Source organism: Mytilus galloprovincialis, chromosome 14 (genome assembly GCF_965363235.1).
Source record: "Mytilus galloprovincialis chromosome 14, xbMytGall1.hap1.1, whole genome shotgun sequence".
In the NCBI taxonomy this organism is placed as follows: Eukaryota; Metazoa; Mollusca; class Bivalvia; order Mytilida; family Mytilidae; genus Mytilus; species Mytilus galloprovincialis.
In genome coordinates this window covers 33185469-33198220 of record NC_134851.1, presented here as the reverse complement: position 1 = coordinate 33198220, position 12752 = coordinate 33185469, and the positions used below count along the sequence as shown (strand labels likewise).

At 30.8% G+C, this 12752-nt stretch overlaps 1 long non-coding RNA gene across 1 annotated transcript; it reads left to right on the top strand.

Annotated features, from left to right (window-relative positions):
* Positions 1-1726: 1726 nt before the first annotated feature.
* LOC143059047 (uncharacterized) lies at positions 1727-10585 on the top strand. Its single transcript, XR_012973357.1, has 6 exons — positions 1727-2160; positions 3127-3245; positions 5847-6027; positions 6641-6763; positions 7462-7590; positions 10018-10585. It is a non-coding gene; the product is annotated as an uncharacterized LOC143059047 (long non-coding RNA).
* Positions 10586-12752: the final 2167 nt, after the last annotated feature.

The following is a 12752-nucleotide window of genomic DNA, read 5'->3' as shown; positions in this document are numbered from 1 at the left end:
GTCAATACTACAGGTATATTAACATGGCTGCCAATCTATATATGTGAAGTTAGCATGCAGCCGGTTCGTTATCGATATTTGATATTCAATATCCAACCGGCTGCTAGCAGTCAGTTCGATATTAAAATGTAGTGGAAAACTATAAAAAAAATATTTTATAACATTAAAATCATGATTTACATAGTTTTGAGGAATGACAAGACACGTAGAAAACCGTTGTATGACTCCTTCAAGCTGTTGTAAATTATCGTTGTCCTCGAATATAAACCCTTATGTCAGTTGCATATTTGTCTTTAACTTATATAAAATATTTATAAATAAAACAACATCAAAGATTTAATAATACATAAAAGCACCAATCACTCTTAAACATTTAAAAATCGAAATAGAAATATTTATGGAAAGCCCCCCAAAAAAGAAATGTACAGTGAAAACCTGTTCAAAATCGCTTAAATGACGGTGAGACCCTCCTGGTTTTTCAATGTCCATAACATTGTATCGGAATGATGTTATTTTCGATATCTACAAAGGACCTAGATGGTAACTTTTCAGCTGAAAATTGTCAAAATTTCCGGACAAAGGTGACGGGCATATATATATTTACACTTAACAACTGCAATATAGATGTGGTATGATTGCCAATGAGGCAACTATCCACAAAACAGATACATAAATTAACAACTATAGGTCACCGTACGGCCTTCATAAATGATCAAGCTGGAGATAAGACAATGATTTGTATGATTCATTTTACAATCATTCTAATGAAGGACATTTATTATCCCAATAATGTTTTATATTAACATTGTTAATATTGATATTGCAAGGTATACATGCACATACTGCACACCTTTAAGATGTATATATATATATATATACTTCGGCTTATTCCACCAATACAATCTGACGACAATTGATTGTACCACTTTAAGAGGGACTGTCATTTATAAGTTACGGTTATTTCAAGGCGTTTGTATTGCCCATGTAAAATCTCATTTTCGTAAGCTTGCTCCTTTCATTAATGATTTAAGAACCTGCCCTGGTTTTTTAGGAACTACATTTGTAATATATTTTACGGAAATAATTAATGATATTATAGTGCCTCGCAAATTTTTCTTCTGTTTGTTCAGTATAAGTTCTAAACCAGGAAGTCGTACTCAGATGTTGATGTTATATATAGAATAATACATGGCAAAATCCGTATCACATGCTGTATTATCACGTAAAACCAATATCAATCTCTCTGTTTGCTCTCTATTCTAACCAAGTTGAAATCGTAAAAATTCGGCAGGTAATGAGAATAAACTTTACGAAAATCAAAACAATAAACATTTAGATATTTCTTCATCTTATTACGTCTTTTTTTTTTTTTAATAAAAATAATTGGTAAAGTTACTGGGTAATAATTTTACAGAAATATAGATTTTAGTTGAAATGAAAGGACATTTTAGATTTAGTGGGATCTCATGTTTCCTATGCTTGGAATTACAGCAACTGGATTACATATGTTAAACGTTGACGTCATTCAAATTAAAACGTCACACCAGGTATGTGATACGGATTTTGCCATGCGATACGGGGTATGAGATGCGGGTCTAGCTATGCGATACGGGGTATGCGATACAGGGTAGGTGGTACAGACTGAAAAAAAATCACTTATAAGATATACAAAATTGCGGTATGTTGTACTAAATACATGTATAATATGATAAATATGTATATATGTTCAGATCTATTTGTAGCTACCACCATGCGTGTGCCTTTGAAGGGTAAAAGTTAGAGAAAATACACCTGGATTAATATCGATTTCTCTATTTATTTACTTATATTTAATTATCATGAGGATTTTTGCAGTGTCTTGGACATTCAAACCAGAGATTATACGTATAGGAGAGACTTTGTCTTTACTTTGTACTGTTGATGGTATAGATTCAATCAGCGGGGGACTTATAAGACAATGGACGAAGGGTTCTGAACTTATTTGTTTTAATGGCCACCCAATAAATTTTGATAAATATAGAGAGATTCAACAAAATGGAAACCTATTTGAACTGAAGATCTACAATGTCACAGAGTCAGATCTGCAGTGTACATATCAATGTCGATATGGCTTTGATACACAAACAAAAAAGCTGGAAATATCGGAACAGAATTTTGAATGTAAGTATCACATACTTTACATATGAAATGTATGCTACATTCTGTATTCCGTTGAGCTAAAATTAGGAACCAATAGCTTATATACCGTATTTGGTGTTAATATAAGTAACTTTAATGCAGGAGTTCGATTCACAGAAACCCCGTGATAGTTACCTGCAACCATTCAACACTATGTCATAATGAATCTTTTGGAAATGCATATAAGAACATGCTGCAGCATACTGCAAAATGAACTATACAAGTTTCAAATCAGTTCGTTTAATACCAGCAAATCTGTTTTGTTGTTCATTGATGAGATTAAAATGTCATAAAATATTATGTTATTGTTTCTTTGCATAGACCTATCTGATTTTTATTTTCCCCCTGGATTATAATTTCAACGTTATGGCCTCAATTTTATATTTAGACGTATATACATTACAGATTTTTGTACCTCCGTACCTACACAAATGTAATTTCTCTGGAAACATAGTTATACGAAATACTAAGATATGTGCTTTTTTTTTAAAACACATTGTTACGTTCTGTATTTCTTTAGCTAATATAATTAATGCATTTCTTCCAGTGAAAAATACATTTGTTTACTTAAACCTGCCCATATAGAAAACATTCTCTGTAGTTAGTTTTAAGTTTGACAATATACATAGCATTGGAATGATAAAATAGTTAAATGTAAGTTGAAACAAATGTACGCCTTTATTGCACAGATATATAACATACATTGCTAGTGACACAATAGGCTTTTCAAGGATCTAAATTGGTGTGTCAAATTGTTAAATATGAAATGAAAGTTTTCCGATAAAGTGTATGATTCAAGTTTTGAAATACATGTTCTTTGATATTTTTTGTCAAAGGATCAAAATTAATATTTGGTCAAAATATTATAAAGATTAAACGAGCTAAATTAATTTAAATCAATGTGGGTGGTTCCACATTATAGTTCATTTAAATTTAATATCAATTTAGATTCTCCAGCTAATGACACAAGAGCTACAATATTTAGCAACACATCTGATGGAAGGTTCTCAATACAGTTGCATTTAAACAAAGTTTACCCAATTCCAAACTGTACAATAACTCTTAGGGTAAGTGATCCTATATCATAGACCCATTGTTAAGACTGTGTGTCCCCTTTAAAGTTAAACATGTACAAAGGATTGTCGTTCACAATTTTAAAAGGAAAATAGATTTCATTGTTCAGAATTTTTTTCAAATTATTGAGTACACGGTAAACGGATGTTTCTGTTTATTTACTTTTACCTTTCCTATGACCTTGTTCAAGACTTAAACTTTCCGACCACACATAAACACACGCAATCATAGCGTAATCATCCTACACAACTTGCAATGATATCCGGCATTAACATTTTGCTATGTAGATTTAAAAAAGGCTTTTGATTCTGTCTGAAGAAAAGCTTTACTTTATAAACTGTATAAGGCAGGAGCAGGGAAAAAAATATTTAATATTATTAAAGGACAGTATGAGGAAACATAATCTGCCTTCAAGCATCAAGAGTGGCATTCAGAATATTTTGAAATCACACAAGGGGTTAAACAAGGGGATTCATTGAGTCCTACTTTATTTAATTTATTTATTAATGATTTAGATGCAGAGTTTTCAAATGAAAATAGCTGTCCATTAGAACAAATTGATACTAAAGTAGGATCTTTACAATTTGCTGATGACCTTTTAATATTATCTGAAAGTAAAGAAGGCCTACAAAATAGTCTGAACAACTTAGAAAAGTATTGTGAAAAATGGCAATTAACTTTAAATATTAATAAAACTAAAACAATGATTCTGCAGCAAAATAATAAAAAAGTGGAAACATCTTTATCAAAATATAAAAATGAAAGTTTGTCAAATGTCTCTGAGTATTCATTTCTTGGAATTCTTGTGAAATCAAATGGAAACTTATTGCATAGCTCTGAAGAGCTTGTAAATAAAGCAAGGAAAGTGATGTTTGCCATTAAAACTTATACTTGATGTTTGCCATTAAAACTTATACTGGTTCCTTAAACAATCTGCCAGTTAAAGTAGCTTGCAGTCTTTTTGATTCTATAGTTAAACCAATAGCCACTTATAATTCAGAAATAACTTATATGGATACTTATGTTACAAAATTTAGAGCAGAAAAACGTGCAAATATTTCCAAAACAAATATAGACCCCCTTAATTTTACTGATAAATCAAGTTTAGAAAAATTACATTTGTCTTTCTGTAAATATATCCTCGGAACAAGAAAATCTTCATCAAACATAGCTGTGAGAACAGAGCTAGGGAGATACCCACTCGAGTTGCATATAAAAACTCAAAGCATACTTTACTTATCAAGATTACTAAATTCTGAAATTAATCCATTATTATACGAATCCTTTTTACTTTCTAAAAGTTTAGATAATTCAGGTTGCTATACCTGGTTTACATATGTTAAAAATATTTTGAAAGAGGTAAATATGGACGCATCCATTCTTGAGGAAAACAAAAGAAAAAATTACTCAAAGTTGTTAAAAAAAAAACTTAAAACATCAATTCTTAAATTTCTACACAAATATGTTTGAACAAAAATTTGAAAAAATAGATAAAAAAAGTAAATTGTATTTATATAAAAGTTTAAAGCAAAATTTAGAAATGAAAAACTACTTAAACTGTAAATCTTTTGAAAAGAGAAGGAACATAACAAAAAAGAGAATTAGCGATCATAATTTAATGATAGAAAAAGGAAGACATTTAAAAATACCTAGAGAAAAAAGACTATGCACATCCTGTAATACAATGGAGGATGAAGCCCATTTTATTTTATACTGCAAAAAAATTGCTAAACTAAGAGATGACTTTATAGGAAATGTAATTAAACATATGCCAGATTTTATGTCCTGGCAAGAAAATGAAAAAAATAAATATCTTCTTTGTCATCAACCTCAAAAGAAGTAGAAAGCTTAGGGTCCTATTTTAAACAGGCATTAGAACTGAGGACAGGGGACTCTTGATTTATTTATAAAATATATTTATATATCATATAGATAGATTGTTTTGCTTTTTTGCTTTTTTTGTTTTCATGGTTTTGTTTGTTAAATGTATTTTGTGTATGTTTATATTATTTGTCACAAACTTATTGTTCAGAGTTTATATGACAATAAATATTTGAATTTAAATATTTGAATATATTTCGATTTCATTAACTTTAGCACTTGTTGACCCATTTAAAGTATTTGCACGAAATTTTGATAAACTATCCAACTCCTGAAATTTTATTTCAAGTGTAGCAAACACTCAAATAATGTTTATCTTTAGGAGAAGCAGATCTAAAGAATTAAACGTTTGTACAAAATAATAATTTTAAACAACATACTGGACACTAAATAAACTTTCTTATAACTTCCATTTAACTTTCATATAACATATAATATACACTTACATAGTTTTGAATTCTGGGTTAAGCAAAAGTAGGCTTTTCATAAGTTGTTTAAGAAAGAAATTTTTTTCGTTAAGATAGTTCTGAAAAACTTCAAGATACAACGTTGATTTATACCATGGATACTGTAATACAAACGTAGAATAATGTCATTTTATAATAATTGATTTTATTATTTTGATAGAGTTTTCTCTTAGTCTTAAAATTGGGTATATAAATTGCTTAAAACATTTCGAATCAGAAGGGTAATCATGCAATGCCATTTTTTAGGGTAAAGATATGCCATTCAAGATTGTGAAGTTAATAAAACGAGATGACATCTATTATGAGATGTATATGCTCAATGCGTTGCCAAATTCGACGAATTGCGATGATAAATTGGAAGTTACATGTAGTTTCATAATCAAGTATCATATACCAGTTGAAAAGACGATCATGTGTAAAGTAAAAAGTAAGATACAATGCTTCATATTCTATATATTCCGTTAAAAAATATTCAAGCCTTTTTTATGGGAATATAATCATTTATTGATCAACAGGGATATTGCACTTTCTACTTAACACTATTCAATACTAAGTTGAAATTGTTCAGTTTAACTGCAATATAAATATCAAATTGGAAATTAAGATTAAAACAACAGAATTTACGTGTTACACATTCTTTAATTGATTAAAACACAATTACAATGTATCCACTAATCCATATATAGAAAAAATGACCTAGCAACAAAAAATATGGCTTTTGGAAATCAGGAGTTTTTGCTGCAGCTCAGGAAATATATAAATATCATACTTTACATATTGTTCCAGTCATGATTATTTAAGCAGGTAAACATGATGTGGTACTTTATATTCTAACGTTAAAAAAATTATATAGTTATTTGTGATTCAATAGGATAAACATCTCGATTATAAGCATCCCGCATGGGCGTATGTGCTGAGTTTCCAAGGAAACCGTAATAACCTGTTTAATTAATGTGTGTATGAGCAAACATGTTTTACTAAGAATTGACATTAAAATATAATTGCTATGGTAGTAATTTTATTTTGATTATCTTCAATAGGTGAAACTACGACAGACAAAAAGATGTTGGTTAGTTTATTGATTGCAGTCATCATGGTGATCGGTATTTCATTTCTGATTGTTTGGCAATTGCGCATAAGACGAAAATTAAAAGAAAAAATCGGTAATGCCATGATTTTCACATTTTAAAACCTGTATACATGCCAAACCGAATACATTAAAAACCATGCGTTAATGTTATGTAATACATTTGAAAATATATTGGTGTAATAAACAGAAACTTATAACTGGTATGACTCTAAACAGCCTAAATTAGTTTTATTATCAATAATATTCTCACAGTGTTATTTGCAAACAGTTTATGCAAACATTGTGTATCCTTAAAAAAAGAAAGCAATATATATGATGAAAATGCTGTAAGATAGCTAAATCGTAATTTTTGATAGATATTGCCCAATGTTTGGAAAATAATACAATCACAATGAGTAAAAGCATACTAACCGAATCAAAAGCCAACTGTAACTATAACTGGAATCCATTCATTGCCTAAAGAAAATCTGTCACATTTATTACCTTGTTAAAGTTTTTCGTGTCTTTCAAAACATTTAATAAAGCAAATCCTACATGTATCGTTAAAACACACAACATGAAAACACCTTCAAAAGTAAACTTTGACTGATGTATAGCTCAATGTATTGTTAATTTACCTGTTTACTAGTAAAAAACACCTAAATTTTGCGCAATGGATAGTTATGGTTGGTTTACCAATTTAGTTTATCTTTATTCATTGAAAGAGTTATCAGTGTTACATTGCATACATTGTATTGTTTTTGTAATATATTAGTACCTTTTATATTACAGAGGGAAAAATAGCCAGCAGTATGGCTATCACCAAAAGCAGCAAACGTGATGATAATTGTAATTTAAAACAACTAGAAAAGGAAATGATTAATGAACAACACACACCTTTCCTCTCTTCTGATGTAAAAAGTAAGTGTTTGCCAACATTGTGCTCTGGGATGTTCAAATATTAATTCATAAAAACACCAACTTACCAGTGTTTTGACACCAGAAATCCATGCATGTTATAAATTTCAATTAACAAAAATAAACAGCCGTTGATATTCTGTAAATTGTATGAGGGGCAAAGGATACCAAAGAAACAGTCAATTTAAAAATCGAAAATAAACTAACAACGCCATGGCTAAAAATGAAAAGACAAACATACAACTAATAGTAAACAACAAAGCAACCTAAAGACTGAGCAACACAAACCCCACGTAAAACTGGTGGTGATCTCAGATGCTCCGGAAGGGTAAGCATATCCTGCTTCACATGTGGCACCGGTCGTTTTGTTCATGTTATTACAAACACGGAAAATAGTATAATTCGGTAGGTCACATTTATGAAAAGGGAAGAGAATAACAAGGACAATCTTTATTTTATTGATGATATTTGACAGAATGATGTGTTCAAGACGACATATACGTAGTATCACATATCTTATTATGACCATTTTGTGACCTTATCTCCAATTCTTTTACTACTTTCCCCCTTCCTTACAACAAACGTACGTGTTTTAATGCTATGTAATGTTTGGTTCCAATTTCGTCCTGTTAAGTTGACTATGGATAAACTACATTGATTTTGGGATGTCCTTTTTTGTAATATAGCTCTGAACATTTATATGTATACACACATCCATGTGTTTGATATGAAAAGTTATGAGCGATCCCGTTGATGTTATATCAAGTAAATGACCACAAAGATAAATAACTAGTATTACTTCCCTTTTTTACTAATTGGTTTGACATTTGTATAATCAAACAACAATTAGGGTTTCGGATTATTGGATGGTTTGCTTTTTGTGAAAATCTTGTGATATTCAATGAACACACCCAATCATGCAGTTAGATGAAATTTTAGCTTCACATTTTCCTTCTGTTTTTGTATAACATCATTGGCATTCAAATATTGGGCACATGGAAAATGCAGGTTCCGAACTGAGTGTAGTGCTTGTTTAAATAAATTTAAACTTCTAGTATTCTTTTTTTCGGATTTTCTTGTAAACACCTCAAAAGTTCCAGTCAAATGTGCTCAAACCACTATAAACATAATACACTTAGAATTGTTTATTGAGGAACATGAATGACTGTTGAATAGAAATATGTTTACGCTCAATCTCATTTCGTCCACCAGTAAAATCCTTGCAAATTTGGGGCGTCCTTATGTTTGTATAGAATGTAAAGTTCGTAGCCATGCCTGGTTGAAGTGGGGACATTTGATGCGATGCCCCGTTCAAACGGAATGCAAAGCTTTCTTCAAGTTAAGACACCTTTCAACAACTAGTTATTGGGGTCGTAGGTAAAGGCTGAATGTCTGTTCCTTTCCAATTCACTATCATTTTCCATTGGCAGTACACATTTTAAGCTTTTCATTTAAGACAAACCCTTTTGCAGGACATATCTATTGCATGTATTATTGACCTGCTCGCCCCTGAACATGTACCTTATATGTTCAACTGGACGTTTTGCTCTTGATAATCACTCAATTTATCATTGCCGAGGAAACGCAACTCATTATTTTAAACTACCTATTTCGGATGTTCAATATTTTCAAAATCAAGTTTCTAAATGTGTGTATCTGTAACTTTTTTTTAATATCCTACATCGAAAATTTGATTTGATCCCTAAACAGAGTGACTTGTGTATAAAAAAAAAGAGAAGCTGTTGTTTCGTCTCCTTTAAACAATTTAATTATTTGTTGTATTGCAATCATTGATACTTCGTATCATGACATTTTGTCATCATAATTTGTGGCAAAGCTTGCAAGGAAAATTGAACACAACATGCACAGCATCGATTACTGCTTTTTATTCGAATTCATATTAAGCAGAACAAAGAGATTTAATGTAGTTTTAAACAAATTATTCAGTTTCTCAAATCAAACAGGTAGGTTATGCAATGCTTTTATCGCCTTTTAAAAGTAATGTATACATTTCTTCATTTCTTTGCAGACTTATTGCATAGATAGAAACTGCCATTGTTTAAGGGACGACATCAAAAGATCAATGTAGGATAAAAAAAACTTAAATCAAATAGTTTGGGGGTGGGGGAGTCAACATTGTTGCAAGTTTTGTTAATCTAAAATCGATTTTACATATATCCCTATTGGTCAATCAATTTTTCCCAAATTAAGTTAAGAGGGGGGTGTGGGGGTCAGTGAAAAAACTATGTGAATTAAGTTTTTTATCCTTCATTGAACTTTGGATGTCGTCCCTAAATAAAATAAAGTTTGGTTGTTTTTTCCTCATTCCTCATCGTCACACGATATTTTAAATATCAAGCTGGTTTCTCATATTAATGTATGCTTTTTCGAAACTTAATAATATGTTTGTCTGATGTATTTTGTTTATAGAAGTGGTAGTTTGATATTAACAAGACAGAAATATCTAAAAGGACACATCAATTAAAAAAAAGATTGAAAGAAAACTGAAGTAAAGGGAATTTGTTTTCTTTGAAATGATTCTTTTATATATGAGTTATTCAGGACAATAATAATAAAACATCGTTAGTCGAAAAAAAGGAAACCATATCGTTTTGATGACAAGAAGGAAATATTTTGAAATGAAAAACCAAAATATATTTAGTACACAGAACACATAACTGAGTGATTGTGATTTAGCATGGACAATTTCATTAGTCTGTGAATGAATTCTGATTCGACCATATAGTGATCGGTTCTTGATGTACGTCTGTATTTCATGACAAGAACAATTCGTCTCTTTTGTTCAAATACAACAAAGAAAAAAGAAGATATAATGGAACTACGGGAAATGCATAATTTCCGTTGTCATCTGTGGTTTGATTTCAAAGAGAACAATCATACTTTGAATCATTGCTAGGTATGCTTCCTTTTACTCATAATAATCAACTCTGTTTCATAGAAATCATAATGCATATTAAAAAAAATCTCGAATATCGTATCAACTGGAATTCAAATACACCGTAGGTGTATGTTCTTTTTTCCGTATATCGATTGAGACTGAACAAAATAAGACAAAAACAACGCAAAAAACAATTTCTTTTGTAACACCCGTTAAGAACAATGTTTGAAACTGTCCTTTTTAATTGCTTGGAATTTTGAAATTGTGCAGGACCTAACATACATGTAGACCATGCCTTCCTGTACTGATTATTACGTTGCTCTTAGAAATTCTATTTACATATATTGATATAAGACTTGAAATGCATGATTACATAATTTGGTTGAGCTCAATAATTTGCTTCAATATTTTTCAAAATATTTATGATATTGTGTTTTACTTCAACTGTGTGGTGCTGTAACCTATTATACTATTTTTATTGTAGTAAGATTTCCTATACTGACTTATTGTAAATGCATTTTTACTCTTATTTTACCCCATTTATTACGAGGACTAGGGTTTTCACCTGCAAAAACATTGTTCAAGCTTGCTGAGTCAGTATAGGACCTTGTCATTTGTTTACTTATGAAATGTTTTAAGGTTGATTATTGTTACAATGTTTTGGAAGTCTATGGTATTGATTGCATATATTTTCTGTTTTTTTTTTTTATAGTTTTATATGCGACAAACGTATACTTATCCGGTAGTGGGGGCGTAAAATATTGGTATACATCGTTATATTTGACAGAAAAACATACTATCTTAGTAAATTAAGATTGTCAACTGTCACTTTCGTGGTTCTCATTCACAACATCAGTGTTCACAATCTGATGATACAGTAAACTAAATACTTAAACCACTTGGCCATCGATATTAACGACTTCACTGTAACATGTGTAAGGTACATTTCTGTCTGACAGGGATAATCTTCTTAACTCATTATCATGGTTTATTGGTCACTGTAAGATTTCCGTAGTTTCATCCCTTTCCTGAATACTTTTGGCAATAGGTGTCCTATAGACTTCAGTGATAGTAAGGTATAAATGTCTGTCTGGTAGATATCCGACTTTGACCCCATTTTTGAAATTAATTTCGTTTCTTTAATACAATAGAAACAACTATAAAAAATGCTCTGTTGTAAGGTGTACATGTCCTTTTGAAGGTACCATTTGCCAATAACCTTATTTTATGTTTTAATTTAATGTTTTTTTTTCTCATTTACAAATACAAAAAAGAAGATGTGGTTGTGGTATGATTGCCAATTAGACAACTGTCCACAAGATACCAAAATGACACAGACATTAGCAAATAAAGGTCACCGTACGGCCATCAACAATGAGCAAAGCCATACCGCATAGTCAGCTATAAAAGGCCCCGATATGACAATGTAAAAAAATTCAAACGAGAAAACTAACGTCCTTATTTGTATAATAAAATGAACGAAAAAAAAATATTTAACTCATAAACAAACGACAACCACAAAATTACAGGCTCCTGACGTGTGACAGGCACATACATAAATAGTGTTGGGGGGTTAAACATGTCAGCGGGATCCCCCCTAACCTGGGACAGTGGTATAACAGTACAAGATAAGTACGAACTATAAAAATCAGTTAAAAAAGGATGAACTCATCAGATGGACAAAAATACAAGTGGACGTGGTCAGGTACTTGTACATCCCGACAACAACAAAAAAAACCCACTATGAATAGATGTGAGAGTTCTCGCGGTTTTCTGACAGCTAGTTGAAAGTCACTAACAACTAATAAAAACAGTCATGCATCCAAGACCAAAATAGAGCCTTATGAACCTGTATAGTAGAGTTTTCGCATTTGTGAAGGACGAATTGCTGCCTATATTTTCATACATCCCATTTCATTAGAACATGTTGAACTGTGGTGGGTTATTGTCTCACTTCACCTTATTTTTTTAACAATTAAGAAACTTATTTTTTACAATCAAACTGTACCCTTTAGGGGTAATGCCACCAAATCATGGTACGTCACATCCGGGTGTATACGAAAGTAGGTCTAAAAAAATATTCCTTTGAATTTGACAGTTGTGGAAAATTAACCCTGTATTTCAATGCACTTAAATTTTTCTGAGTCATAAACATGTACATGATGTATGTTGGGTGTCTAAAAGCATCATTCCTTATTGATTTGATGGTCTTATAAAATGTTTTGGAAAGTTAAGGTTACATAGTTACCAAAGCAGGTAACCAGTA